Below are 16,563 nucleotides of genomic sequence, written 5' to 3' on the forward strand. Positions count from 1 at the left end.
TCCAATTATCCCCGTGGTGCATCCTATAACAGCTTCATGCTGTAGTGTAATATAGAACTCTGGTAGGGGTTCTATTCCCACACATGGCAGTTGTGGATGTTTTGTGTGTGTTTCTATGTTTATATAGGAAGCAATGCATTTTAGGCTAGTCACACTCACTACAATTCAAATGCCCTACTTTGGCAATCCTTCTGATGTCATTCAATGTGAAATGTACCTTTGGGGAAGGAGTACTCCAGTAATCTCCCCGGTGTGTCCTATAACTGCTTAGTGCTGTAGTGTAATAAATTAGTTAGGTAGGCGTTCTAATCCCAGATATAACAGATCTGTGTGTGTGTGTGTGTGTGTGTGTGTGTGTGTGTGTGTGTGTGTGTGTGTGTGTGTGTGTGTGTGTGTTTGTGTGTGTGTGTGTGTAATTCATATCCTGTGTGGAGGTGGCTGTGAGTGAGTAACAACTGGACTCAATGTGGAGCTGGTTTTGCAAATTTCTTATATGGTGGCCCTAGTATATATCACAATGTCCACCGTACAGGGATAACAGATGTGAAACAGCTGAGAGGCTGGGGTGCAAATCCATACCCCTACATATGACATGAAGGCCAGGAGAACAAAGTGAGCAACCCTAGTATTACCCAGAGAACACTGTCAACCCATGTCTCATACACACACAGACACACACTTGCCTAGGCAACAGCCGCTATGTTGGTAGTACCCTGAATATTGTCCACTGATAATAACCATGGTGTGATTGCAGTGGGCTACAGAGGGCATGGCACCCTGTCCATCATTCCAATAGGCACATACATGCTGACAGTGTACTTTCCCCATGTTCCCCACTGGACACCTGCAACACCTGAGGTGCCATCAAACGTGACCCACAAAGGATATACCATGCCTGAAAAACATGCCCTGTATGGACAGATGACACTGACACCAGGGAATACCAGTATCATGCTATCAATGTTGGTGCAGGGTCAACCTGCTGTCCATTAACAGTTCCCGCCACATGAGGTCAGGACTGGCACATCTGATGATAACAATCTGTGTACACAACATGGGCCAGACACCCCAGGTACAGTTCCACATGCCACTGTACATGCATGTGGGAGATGTGCACATCCCAGACACCATCCATGTCATGGACTAAGGAACACATACATGGCAAGCAATGTGCAGCATTGGCCACATGCAATAGTCACTCAGGTGACTGGATGGTGAATACAATACCCACCTGTGTGGGCAAATCCAGACACTACACCCCTGAGCCACAATGCAGATCATTGTCATGTGGCCTGATGCCAAGGTATACCCATCACATAGCCTTGTATAGCCATCTGGCACAGTCGACCACTAGACACCCATGAAGCAATGCACCCATGCCTGTCAGTACTGGCACCCTGTGTGTGTGTGCTGTATGATGCATATGACCACATTCACACTCACTACAACTCCCATTGGCATAATGAAGTATGCTTTCTGATATCAGACACCTCCACACACCCTTTGCCCATATAACCTCCGTATGACCCCTGTGGTGCATGTAATACCTTCACAGTAATGTGTTGTGGCAATCTCACTAGTGATGAGTTGTATTCCTGGCCCTGTCAATGTGTGTGCATCCCTGTGAGAGTGTGGCTGTGTTGATGCTGGCACCTGTTCATGCAAACAGGCACTTGTACTACACCCACCGTATAGCTACCATATCCCTGTTATAGATGTCACTCAACATCACATATAAGTTTTGAGAGCTCCTCAACATGTGGCATATCCAATAACACCATAGCCATGTGATAGCACTACATAGTCATCAGGGGTTTGATAACCTGTACTGGTAGATATGTGACACAAACATGCTTAAGTTTTACTCTCCCACCCTTCCCTGACTTTTCTTTGCCTCTGCCTGCCTGTCTGACTCTCTCTCTGGTGGATGTGGAGACTTACACCTGCTTTGTTTAGGCAGCAACATGTGTATTTTAAGTGATGCTCATGATCAGCTGATGGCCTCTGCATGAACTGCAGCCCTCCTCTAGCTGATTGCATGTGGAACAGCTGTGGTAACATTCCCATAGCCAATTGCATGGAAACATACTCCAATATCTAGGAACATCATGTTGGTGTTGGGCCTTTACATTCACTGTGAGCAGGAGCTCGATCTGTTGTTTGGCAAACAGCATCTCAGATGGATTGGAGATTTACCTCTAACAACATGCACTGTGGAAACATGGCAACACACAGTAGGGGGATAAGACTGACCTGACTACACACTGTAAGTGCTGCTATACTGCATTTGGAGTAAAGTTGGTTTAACAGGGTGTGTATGGATATGGCTGTCCTACATGTTTTAATACCTGCCATGTCAGTGTTAGGTTTATGAGGAATCCCCCATGTGTAGGGTCATCTGCAGACTGGGCAGTGTGTGGTGCCTTTTGTTTCATGTGTTACCCACAGAGCACCTATCTGTGAACTGCAGAATGTAGTGTGAGGATTGCAATCTGTACATGGTGACAGCCGTGAGAGTTACTGACTTCATATCCCTCATAGGGCATATGTTGCAACAAACCCTGTTACAACAGTAAATGTATGAGGTTATCACAGCAACATGTCAATATTGGCCCTGTGTATGTGCCTCCAGCTACAACTCTATCAACCTTTGTACATATATCATGCAGTAAGAGGTGCATATGTGCTGTACACCATAATTATCATCATCATCCCCTTTTTTCCCATTTACATGGGGTCGGGGTATCGTATTAACTGTCACCAACTCTCTCGATTCAGTGCCACTCTCCTGCCTTCTTCAACACTCATGCCTGACTGTCCCAGATCTTCTTTCACACAATCCATCCACCTCTTTGCTGGATGCCCTCGCTTCCTCTTACCTTCTTCCTGTCTGTCCCAAATCTCCCTCACCAGATTGTCTTCTGCTTTTCTACACATGTGCCCATACCATCATAATCTGTTTTCTTTGATCTTTTCTGTAATTGGAGCAACTTTGGCTTCTGCTCTTATGTCCTCATTTCTTCACCTGTCCCGCAGTGTGCATCCCACCACCTTTCTCAGGCACTTCATTTCCATCACCTCTAGCTTCTTCAACTGTTCTGCCTTTACTGTCCAGGTTTCTGTACCATACAGTAGTACTGGTCGCACCACTGTCTTGTACACCTTACTTTTCAGCTTCTTTGGCATTCTTCTGTCATATACTACACCTGATACTCTATGCCAGTTGGCTGCAGCCCCTCTGATTCTAGCTTTGACCTCTTCATTCAGACTACCCTTCTCCTCAACCACCCCTCACAGATACTTGAAGCTGTTTACCTGTTCCACTATCTTCCCATCTATCTCTATTCTCAGCTTCTTCTGATTTCCCCAATCTGCTGCCATTACCACTGTCTTATCTGTGCTTAGTTTCATCCCATGTGCCTTCAGATTTGCATTCCATTCTCCTACCCTTTGCTGAAGTTCTAGATCAGAGTCTGCCTGTAGTGCCACATTGTCTGCATACAGCAGCTTTGTTGCTCTGACCCCTCCAACCTGTTTGCTGATGTAGTCCATTACCAGTATGAACAGCAGTGGGCTCAGAGCTGAACCCTGATGTACGCCAACTCCCACTGGGAACTCCTCAGTGAGGCCAAATACTGTTCGTACTTGAGTCACTGGGTCCTTGTACATAGCCTGTACTAATTCTACCAATGTTTCTGGGACTTCAAACCACCGCAGTACTGCCCAGATCAGCTTTCTTGGGACCTTGTCATATGCTTTCTCCAAGTCTAGGAAAGCCCAGTTTGACTCTCTCCTCTTCTCTAGTTTCTTCTCAAGTATCTATCTCAATGCAAACATTGGTTCAATTGTGCTGCATCCTGATCTGAATCTGAACTGTCCATCTCCCATCTTACATTCTACTATTCTGCTTATCCGTTTATCAATCACCCTGCAATGTGGTAGGAGTTTGATGCCTCTGTACTGTCCACAGTTGTGGATGTCCTCTTTGTTCTTGTACACTGGCATGAGTATGCTTATTCTCCAGTCATCTGGAATACGCCTTTCTCTCCACACTGCAATTAGTACCCTCAGGAGCCATTTCTCCCCTAGCACACCCAGCATCTTTATCATATCTGCTGTGACCTCATCTGAGCCTGCTGCTTTCCCTGACTTCATTTTCCTTAGTGCTGCTCTTACTTCTTCTAAGCTGGGCTCCTCTTCTACCCTCATTGTAGGCTGTTTCTGGGGCAGTACCACTTCTGTGGGGTTTTCTTCATTCAGAAGCTGCTGGAAATACTCCTTCCATCTGCCTTTGATGTCCTGTGGGCTGGTAAGCAGGTTGTTGCTGGAATCCCTTATGAAGGGTGTCTGACTATCTTCTTTATCTTTCTGTCTTTGCCTTCAACCTGGTATAGTTTCTTTGTGCCCCTTACTGAGTCACTTTCCAGAAGCTGATAGAGTGCCTCTGATGCCCTATTCTTTGCTATTGCAACTTCTTTCTTAGATTCTTTGTTAGCCAACCAGTAGTCCTTCCTAGCTTGGTCAGTCTTTTCAATCTCCCACTTCTTCCTGCACTCCTTCTTTCTTTTGATTACTTCCTGCACTTCTGCATTCCACCACCAGCTTTCCTTATGTACCTTATTTCCATACCTGGCTCGGCCACATATCGTTTCTGTATTCCTAACACATGCTGTTTTTAGGCGCTGCCACTCTTCTTCAACTCCACATATTTCCTCCTCTTCTTGGGGTGCTAGAGCCCTGAGTAATTCCTTGAACTGCTGTACTTTCTCTCCAGTCAACTTCCAGGTCTTCAGCCTGGTCTCTGTTGTCCTTAGAGCCTTCTCTGACCACTGCTTGCAGCCGATTGTGGCAACTACTGGTTTATGCTGTAAACAGACTGTTTCACTGGGGATGATTTTGCAATCATAGATTCTACCCCAGTGCCTTTTCCTTACTAGGAGGAAGTCTACCTGAGTTGCATGTTGGCTACTCTTGTATGTGATCTTGTGACTGTCTCTCTTTCTGAACCATGTGTTGGCTACTATCAAGCCATTTGCCAGACAGAAGTCTAGAATGGCTTCTCCTTCTTTATTCCTATTGCTCCACCCATGTGGACCCAGGCAGTCCTCATATCCTGTTCTGTCTGTCCCGATATGTGCATTTAAATCACCCATTTCAACACCAATTCATGTTGTCCTGCTTTATCTAGTAGGTCCTGCAACTGCTGTCTGAATGCACTCTTTTCCTCACTATCACAACCCTGATGTGGGGCATAGGCTGAGATTATGAATACTGTCCTATCATTACACTGGAGTCTGATTGCCATGAGTCTGTCATTAATTCTGATGATATCCCTCACTGACTTCTGAAGCCTCTGTCTCACCACAATTCCTACACCATTTATAGCCTGTCCACCACCTGAGTAGTAGAGTCTGGATCCCAAGCCAAGTGGCTTTGTTGCACTGCCCTTCCACCTCGTCTCTTGGATACATAGGATGTCCAGCCTCCTCCGTATCATCATGTCATCCACTTCTAAGCTGCGTCCTGTCAGTGAACCTACATTAAGCGTAGCACCATAATTAGTGACATTATATCTGATAACAAGCCAGTGAGATATCAGACTGCTACACTTGTTATGTATTGTAGGGGTTATATTTTATGACATAACCTGGACATTCTGTGGTTGTGTGTACAGTAATGAGGTATGTGTACTTATGGTGATTGTTGACAGTGTGTGTATTGTTAATATGTACTTTGGCAAGGGGTACAGACTGTGCTAGATGTCCTTGTTCTTGGTCCTGTTCTATCTGATGTTGCATGCTGCTCCACTGTATGTTAACCTATCAGCTTACATGTTTGTAGGGCCATACACACACATGTCCCATACCACAGACAGCCATCAGACCACACTGTGTAGCGGCCCACTATATGTAGTGTTAGTGTGTGAGTGGCACATATGGGGATGGTGTTGAACAGATAGTCCATATACTGTGATATTACGTAAGCTTACCATATGTGGCTGTGGCTGTGTTTCCATTGGTTGTGATTATGCACTTTCACACAGATGTATCATACTCTGTGCTGTGATATGCCTGCAGAGCCTGCTATATATGCAGTTACATGTGCATTCCCCCATAGGAAATGTAGGCCAGTGCTGAGCCAGTCTGCCTGTAGCCTGCACAGTGCTTTATTAGATGCCTAGCAGCTTAGTGTACTTACCCAGTGAGATGTCATGTCCAGATACTTGCCAGATGTACTGCTGCTGGGCCACTGTAACAGTCATGTATGTCAGATAGAGCAGTGGGATGCTGTACACATGTATGTCAGTATATAGTGGGTAGTACGTGGCCATGGCACCTCTGTGCTAGTGGTTATTATGCGTCAGGACACACAGGGGTGTGTGAATGCATAACCTATGGGCACAAATGTATACCAGTAATTACGTGTTATACCCATCTACATGGCTGTTAACATCCACATTGTCAGGCTTTGTCCACATGTCTTGCACTAAGGGGTTCTGTGTATACTTCTGGACTGTCCAGAGTGTGTCAGACTGTCCATATATATTGGTCAATATCTCTGCTGTAGTCCACAGGAGCATTACGTGCTAGCAATGGTACTGTATTATGATGTCCTTAGGATGTCTGTCAGTAGCCAATGGCGCACATGTTAAAAGCAGATGTGACCTCTCACGCACACCATGTCTGTGAAGACAATCCCTATTACAGTACAAACAGTCTACAAATATACCTGCTATGCATACGTGACATCCCCTTGCACTATGAAGTTGGGACTATAGGGGCTGAGGTAGGGCTACTCTCCATGTTCAGTACATATGGTGAAAATATATGTATATATATATAGCTATATATATATATATATATGTATAATTATCCAGATATCTATAGAGATATATACACACATATATATATTGACATATATAGATGGATATGTATATGCACATAGATATACATATAAATACTCATATATATATATATATATATATATATATATATACATATACAGAGCAATATATGTCTACACATATACAGACAGAGATACATATGCACATATACATATGGATATCTACAAATACATTGACAGTAGTAGGTATATCAGAATAGATATGTATGCACATATAGTTATAGATATCTACCTATATACCAACATAACTAGGCATATCTGTACACATAGGATGTGCATACATATATAGCGATATATATATATATATATATATATATATATATATACATATATCTAAATATATACATATATGTATAAATATATATATATATATATATATATATATATATATATATATATATATATGCACACACACACATACGAAGTGATGTACACATGGCCATATATATGTAGCACTATACAGATGTGTATACAGACATATGGATGAATATACATGTGTATGTACATGTAGACATATATAGATCTATTATATGTATATAACCATATTCTTGCCATGTGCAAACCTCACGGTTGTGTATACCCTCCCAGATGTATCGCACTGTATGTATCTGCTATGTGTACATTATGATAAAACAACATATGTGATGCAACAGTCATATTAATAACAAGGACTACACAATTTAGGAAGTAAAGGCAATTGTTCAATACTACACAATATGTGTATTGACAGCTATATTAGTAAAACAATAGATGTCTTCACAGTGGTCATGGCATAGCGGTTACATGTTGTGACTGTAGTGTACAGGGTCCTGGGTTGAAAACCTGCAAGGGCAGTTTGTATTGTTGCTGGGCAGAACAAGGGCTGTCGGATACAGAGTGGTTAAGGAAGATTTGAGTGGGTTTACATGAAGCTAAGTGGTGCTAAGCTATGGGTAAACATACGGGAGCTTACACAGTGTAGGCATTACTTACCAGTGCACAAATCAGCTCAGCTGTTATATTGCAGTGATGTTGATACTTGCTAAGCATCACACCTCCCAGTCTTATAACATAGCAGGGTACTCACGTCTGTAATAAGTGTATGTAATGCCATGTACAATACATGCACCTACATGCTGTCATTACAGTAGCAAGGGGTGTGTGTGTGTCATGTGTGGGACACAGATGTATATGTGACCTGTACAGCACTGTTATCCATGTGAATGTGTTACATACAGGTGTATTAGGCCAGGGTATGTGCTGTCACATTGGCATGTAGTGTATCATGGCAGTACTACTGTTGACAGTGCTTACCCAGGCAAGAGCAGAGTGCTAACTATAGTACTGACAACAGGCACACCTGCAGGCATAGCTGGACACTGAGGCCTCCCTGTTGTATCCCTGGTATGTGAGCTGTGTCACAGTATATACCCCTTTCTGGGTAATGATCCAACATGTGGAATGTAATTGTAGACTACTGTCTGTACAGCACATGTTAGTGAGGGCTTCTGACACGTAGTTGTGGCATACATATTCTTGGCAAATGTCTATCTGTCACCACACTCATCCTACTGCATAGCTACTTACCAAGCTGATGACTGTCAGTCCCTGTACAGATGTGAAGATGGCAGGTATCCAGCTGGGATATGTACAGGCAACCTAAGCTTGATTGACACTGACAGGTCTGCCCAGTTGTGTAAGAACTGGGACATAAAGGAGATGTCACCCTGTACGCACCACATGCCATGGGTACCACCACTACACTACCACAGTCAGCAGAACATGCTTGGTTACAGATCTCCATCACAGACACTAACCATGTGTTGTAATGCATGTTGCATACATGTCAACTTGATCATCTCTGTGGCCATGTGCAGGAGGCACCTGGAGGATTGGCTGATGCATATCAATCTCACCCTGAGGTTCAGCACAGTAGTGACTGTTGATAGATTGCCTGCTGCCAACTGGCAGGTGGCAGGATACCACTGTACACACAACCCCTACACTACCCATCTCTCCTTGGACAAAATCTAGGTACACGGCTATGACCATCTGCAGCGATGCACCCCTGTAGTGACACATGTGTATGTGTGCATGACTGAGTATAGCACTGTCTGTGTGTTAGCACACCTGTACATGGGAATTCCAAGAGGGCCTTCACAACCAATGCAATACACATTGCCATAGTCAGTTGTGGCTGCTGCTGTATGGGACAATACATGTACCCTGTTAAGCTCCTCCCCATACCGGCTACATGAGCCTTGCAGTACCAGCACTACAATGTTTTATAAATGGTTTGATAGGCATGGGATACCCATTGTGTTCTGGCATGTGTGTGTAGTTGTGCATGTCCGTATATCTGTAGAGTACAGCATTCCAAGGCCACATACTCCTATTACAATACCCATTGTCACACAGTAGTATGGATAGTGTTGTTGTTGCCCATAGGTGAGGCATGACAATGCAACACTCTACTATGAGTGTAGCATGTGCATTAGATGCATAACCCTTTAGTGCCAATGTTGGGGTATACTATGGGTTTTATTGCAGTCATGGCCAATGTGTGATGGTGGGTATGGCAGAGTGTCATCATGGGTTTCAGGGAGTACAATATCCACTGGGGGATGTGGGTGCTGTGTACACTGTCAATACACTAAGGTACACCCAGTATATGTCCCATGTACCACATTATGGTTACCACTGTCACCATCAACCATACAGGTAACTAATACCACAATCCAGGCTAGTTATGCATGTGCTGTGTGCAGTCTTCCTGTAACACATTGGACACATGGTCAAGTTAGTTAGCAGTGATAGGCCCTGGTATATCAGATGTGTGCCTGCTTGTTATGTATCTGTTAATGTGTATATAAAGTTATGTCACACTACGTAATGTCCATATACACCCATTACATCCCCCATTAGCATACTGCACATGTCAGAGGATGTTCTGCATGTAACATGCAACCTGGGACACACCAAACCCTAAACGCTGTGTTGTGTGTGCAATGTCAGCCACACACTTCAGTATAACTACATAGCTGGGTAGAGGTCTAGTCCCAGATTTGCCAAGTAACAGTGTGCATGCATGTGGATGGGTGTACATCAGGTTGCAGGGTATACATGCCTTAGTGGGTCACCTGTCCATGTGGCACACACAATAACGGTTTCAGTAACTTGTGACATGTGTTCAACTGTACCCCAGATATGTCACAGCCATGGTGTCACCACAGTGCTATACTCCGTTGTGGAATATGACTGCAGACCATCATCAAGGTGACACATGTACACCTACAACACAAATGGATAACATTATAGAGACCACAACCAACCAGTGGTACTAACAGCTATAATGCATCATTGCTGAATGGCTAGATTACCTACCATATATGCATTACACTTTACTCCTTACAACATGTTACACTGCAGTACCGTGGTACATTGTAGTACAGTCACCGTGTGCATCAGAACCATATTAGCCTGTCCCTGCATTGATGGCATGGATGACAGGGATGTGGCATAGGTATTATCATATGCATAGGGCTTCCTTGTGCTGAAACATGTATACCTACAACACAAATGGATAACATTATAGGGACCACAACCAACCAGTGTTACAAACAGCTATAATGCATCATTGCTGGTTGGCAACACTACCTGCCATATATGCATTACACCTTACTCCTTACATGTTACACTGCAGTACCATGGTACACTGCAGTACAGTCACAATGTGCATCAGAACCATATTAACCTGTCCCTGCACTAATGGTATGGATGACAGGGATGTGGCACAGGTATCATCATATGCACAGGGTGTGATGTTGGTTTGCCAGAGGCTGAGGGTGGGCCATACATTTGACACCATGTGTGTGGGTGAGGGGTGTACTGCGTTGAGCTGGGTGTGGTGCTGTGGTGTGTGTAAGAATGGGTTTGCCCAAGGTGTGGCTGTGTAGTGTGTGAGTATGCATGCACACAGTTCTGCCATGTTCCTGCCCTACACAGGTGCTTATGGACAGCTGCAGACCATACCTGGCATGGTGTGCAGTTCACTGCCTCCGGTCATGGACTGCGCCTGCCAGGGGTTCCATGGGCATGCACAGTTACAGGCCTCAATATGCTACTCTCACCTGCTGACAAATGTCCACTGGTGCTAGGCCCCTCCTGGGACTGGCCAGGACCATATGCACAGGGCCTGCTGTGGTGCGGACAGCACCCCCCACACTGCCAGGGCTGGTACTGCCACTACGGGAGCCTCTTGGTGTCCTAGCACATCCACATTGACTGCCAGCTGTTGGTGTTACTGGCCCACGCCCACGCAGCTGTTGCCACATCCCCTACACATGTTGAAGTATGGACACACCACAGCCGATGAGAGCCATCATCTCGCCATGCTATCTATCCATGAGCTCGGTATAAGCACAGATGGCAACAGACATTTCACGGATGTTGTCACTTACACAGGCAAGAGCAGCCCTCTGCAGCTGAAGGCCCTGTCTGGTGCAATGTTCCATACATGCCTGCTCCACCATGACAGCTTGAAACTTGCACCTGCTGGTACCAGCTATGTCTCCTCTGCCAGGAGCATGATGTCCAGCAGCCCTACCACGAGCACCCTGGGACATCTGCCTATATGGTGCCCTGCAGGACATCCAGCTATGCCTGCTGCAACCAGAGACAGTAGGCATGGTTACCAAACTTTCCTGTGCACTGCCACCAAATGCCAATTGTCCCTCCACTATGGCTACTGGTGATGGGGTATGTATAGGCACTGAAACTGTGTGCGGAGTTGGGGTGGCTAAAAGGGGGATGTTAAATGGTTAAATGTTGGCACAATGTCAGCCCCTGACAACCTCATCTGTGCCTCAACAGTACTATTATCATCTTTGGTGTCTGTATGGACACCATCAGATTGCATGCAGGAGGAACCCTGACCTTCCCCACCACCTGTGCTGGAAAACAATAAACACAGTTTAAAACCTGTACAGCATTGCCTACATATTTAAGTAGAGGGGGTTTGGGGGTGCACACACACACACACACACACACACACACACACACACACACACGTCCATAATACCTACCTGTCCATGGCTTTACAGACAGTCCCACGTATATGTCCATGTGGTACCTCATCCTGCATCACACTTGTTAACATACACACATTGATACCACTCATTAATATATCAGTCCACTAAATGCCTATGCAAGTGGTCACACCACAAGACCTGTTACTACATTACCTGCCTGACCTGTGTGTAGTGGTATTACATGACCTCACTGCTGTCATTTGGTATGCACCCTCTATATGTCTGGACATCATGAACATGGCCCCTATATGTGTGGGCTACTATGTTCTATCCATAATATCATGCACTTGTGTAGCATGTGTATGTAATTCTCAGTACATGCCAGGTATGCGTTCATTCAGCCTATCATGTGACAACTGTAATATTTGGAGACACTCCCTGGTGTTGATTAGTACTTCCCCAAGGGTCTATATTAGAACACCGAACTTTCAAAATTTCGAGTGTTCTAATATCGAACCCTATTAATCGAAAATTTAAAACATCGAACATACAGAAAAGCAAATTTTTCCTAGGGAAAAAAAAATTGCTGTTCCAAAACATATACACACAACACAAGTACACCAAACAAACTGCAATCCACACACATACACCTAAACTCTTACACCTAACCTTACACTAAACTATACATACACCACTAACTATCCACTTACCTTAACCCAAACCCTAACCCTAAGGTCTGTCACTATCACACAGTCACCTCACCTGCGCCCTAACCCTAACTCACCTACCTGCCCTAACCCTCACATGTACACAATCACACACTTACCTGACCATTGCCCTAATCCTAACTCACCTAACCCACCCTAACCCTCACGTCCACACAATCGCACACTTACCTGAACTCGACCCATAACTTTCCACCACAACGCTGAAAATACTGAAGCAACAGAAATGGAGAACCAAATTCTTTCCCTAGGAAAAAAAAATGGTTTTCTGTTTCTTCGATATTTTCAGCATTCGGTGAAAATAGGTCGATATTAGAACACTTGAAATGTTGAAAGTTCGGTGTTCTAATATAGACCCCTTCCCATATGCATCTGTAGTGCTGCATACATAGGTTGTAGGTGACCTCCCTGCTGAATGAGATATTAAGGGTGTACCTGGTGTCTACCTTCCCTCTCAATGCCTGTTCCATGCTACAGACCACATTATACTATCAGCTGTCCTGTGACTAGACACGACAGGTATTCCTGGTGTGTAATGTGGCAGTCCATGTCCATGTACTGCACAGTCCCAAAGGGAGGTACTGCTGTATGAACACCCCACAATCTCACATGTGCATACATGGCAACCCACACATGCACACACGCATCCTATATGCATCAACCTCCCTCCACTTCACCAGAGTGAGCCTACAGACAAATCAACTAACCACCAGGATGCACACACTCATACAGGTGAGGATGCACAATGATAGTACACACAGTCCTCCTATTACCCATCTGTCAACATGCAGAACATATGGTACACAACAGCATGCAGTTCAGCTATAGTCAATCCATGCTAGTAACAGTATACATGTGTGTGATGCATGTGCTGTGTCACTAGGTGATGCACCTTCCCCTGGATACCACTGCACCCATGTACACAGTATTGTTGTGCACCTGTTGTGTACCCTGCCATGTACTGTGCACACACCTCACAGGTGTACAGCCCATTGCAGAATGTGTAGTACTATGTCAGTTATGTCAGCTTTAATGCTCACAGCCCTTATGTCTTTCAGCAACACATACCTGGGATGATACGTGGACAGATGTAATTTGTGAAAGCCTGATGCCTGATTTACAGCTCTCAACATCAGCGGACCATGTATGATCAATCCGATGCTCTTACACTAACATCCATCAGAGCATACCATGGCTATGGGGGGTGTACACACCCTTCCTGATATGACGCACCCATCCGTGATCTGCACTGGGACCACATCACTGCATATCTTAACAGTACATGTGCCCGATATGTGACATATGTCCTGTACATTTACATGCAGTGTCTATGGAATGTGTTAGGTGTGTGGATGCTGACCGCAATGCACACACTCCATGTGGGCATATGTGTGCTATGATGGTTTGATACACCTCTTGTGTGTTCTACAGCAGTAACTAATCCTGGGGGGGGTATACCAGCATGGGCCATCTGCAATTGTCAGTGTATGCTCAGTCTGCCCTACACATGTCCCTCTACTCTGCATGATTTCAAGATCTACTCATGTGCACATCCCTTGGTGTTTGCACACTGCCATCACTATTGCTGTGGGGGTAGGTTACAGCTGCCACAGGTGTCCTGAACCTGACTATGTGCAGATACTGTCATTCTTAGCATCCTTAGGATCCCTGCTGCAGTGCACTGGTGTGTCATGCTGGCACCCCCTCCTTCAGCCATTTTGCCGATGCATGACAAGCAAGCCCTACACATGTGTGTCACTTACTGAAGACCACATGTTACAGCCTAGTCCCAGCTGATAATGTGGACTACTGTAATGCCTTATGCCATAGTGTACCTCTGCAGCAGTTGCTATTGTCTTACGGGTATATACACTGGTGCTGCACTGTATATGGGTGTTGTTCCAAACATGCCCCATACTGTAGGTCATATCTCCCACCATTAAGTTACTCCCTGTGGACACATTCCGCGATGACAGGATGTTAGTTATCATGCATTTCACAGCAACAATACGTGCACATGTACAGCACGCATTCTGGGTAGGTGTGTTAGATGTGTGCATGGCATATACCATCGCCATTACATGCCTGGTGTGTTGGCCAGCATCTACATAAACCATACTCACTGGCTACAGGCTGCTGCCTTGGCGGTATCCTGGAGGGACCTACATAAGAGGGTGAGAGATGCAATGTCAGTAGCCACAACTGTGGCAGTGCTACAGGGTGGGTGCAGTATTACAATACATCATTGGCACATTTCCACAACAGTACCGCATATGGACATCTGTTTATCACTACTATCCAGCAGCACAATATACCTATGACATGTCAGATATGCATGCTCTACCTGTACCGATGTGGATGTATATGCAACAGTGGTCTACTGATGTGCCCTGTGGCCTTACCTGCACGCTCCTCGGCCGGTGTGTGGGTGGCACCCACCTACACAAAAGTGTCTGGCGGTTGGTGGCTGGCCAGACAGGCAGGTGCCATGAGGCTTGCCAGGAGCTCCTACACACATGTCGGGGGATGGATGGCATGGCTCTCTCATGGCAAGGTGATTCCCCCAGACTGCAGCAACACGCCGACAGACATTGCAAGCAGGTCAGTACAATGATGCTGGACCTGCTCATAACTGTGGGTGTGCAGTCCAACATCACTGACCAGTTGGACTAGGTCATTCCACAAGGCAATCTGCTCCTGCTGGTCATGGAAGGTCTGGCCAAACAGCACAGGGTAATACTGGATTAAATACGTGATCAGCACTTCATTTTCAGCCACTGAATATGTTGGCAGACGTGCATGTGACATCTTGGCTGAAATATTGGCTGAAAGACATAAAGATGGCAACAGGTCTGAGCAACTCATACAGCAAGGTTGCCACAGTTCTTCATACACATCTCTGTCACCCCCCAACATATCAGCAACAACAAACTGTACACATAACTCATTAGGTATGGCTACAGCTTACCTACCAGTAGGACAGATATTGTATTGTACCACACTTTCTGCTATGTGTTTGTAGCCATGTTCCCTGTGTGGATGCTATCATTGCTGGCCTGTTGCAGACTATTCACCTACACGCCATTGTCAGGGCCACTATGGTTCCATATATGCCTGTGGTATGGCTGCTTTGTGATTGCTGCACATCTGACATTCTGTGTTATTGGGGATATCTATGTATGCTGTTGGATATGTTCTGGGATTGTGTAGACTATTACTACCAACATATGTTCTATAACAGTGATACAATAGCATATATATGAACTATTGCCCAGCAGAACCACCTCTCCAAACCCTTCTGCCCATTTACCTGGCTGCATCACATGTGTGTCCTACCCTGGGGCCTCCACATGTATTTCCCAGCAATACCGTCAGGTGGAACCAACCCAAGGGATGTTGTCCCCCCCAGGGGCACACACAGACATGTTGCTGTCCCCTGAGGTCAGGTCCAGGGTCTGTTCCATAACAGGCTCCACAGACACATGTTGTATGTGCTACATCACTCTGAGTCACCCAGTACACATTCACAGGGCCGACATGCTCCTCCTGTTCAGCCTCCAGGCTAGGCACCTTCAGGACACGGACTGCTGTTGTGTGTAGTAGTGGGTGGGAGGCTTGTTCCCATTGTGTTCATATTGGGGCTCATGGGGTGTCCACACCAACAGACCACACTCACCATCCAGGGTGTTTACCCACCACATGTGTCACATACCACCCCTGTAGACTGCCCTCTATATCTACTAACCCTAACCACCTCCACAACTATACCTGCCATACTTCCCCATATTCCCATTCCATACTTCACAGACAAGGGCAATGTGGTCCCAACAGGTGGTTAACATGCAACATACCCATTCATGTTGCACACACTGCCAGCGGCAGATATCTGTATGCATTGCTATGTGTGCTGTTTCCTCGCACATAGC

Source organism: Protopterus annectens, chromosome 7.part0, assembly GCF_019279795.1.
Source record: "Protopterus annectens isolate FY-2018-M chromosome 7.part0, PAN1.0, whole genome shotgun sequence".
In the NCBI taxonomy this organism is placed as follows: domain Eukaryota; kingdom Metazoa; phylum Chordata; order Ceratodontiformes; family Protopteridae; genus Protopterus; species Protopterus annectens.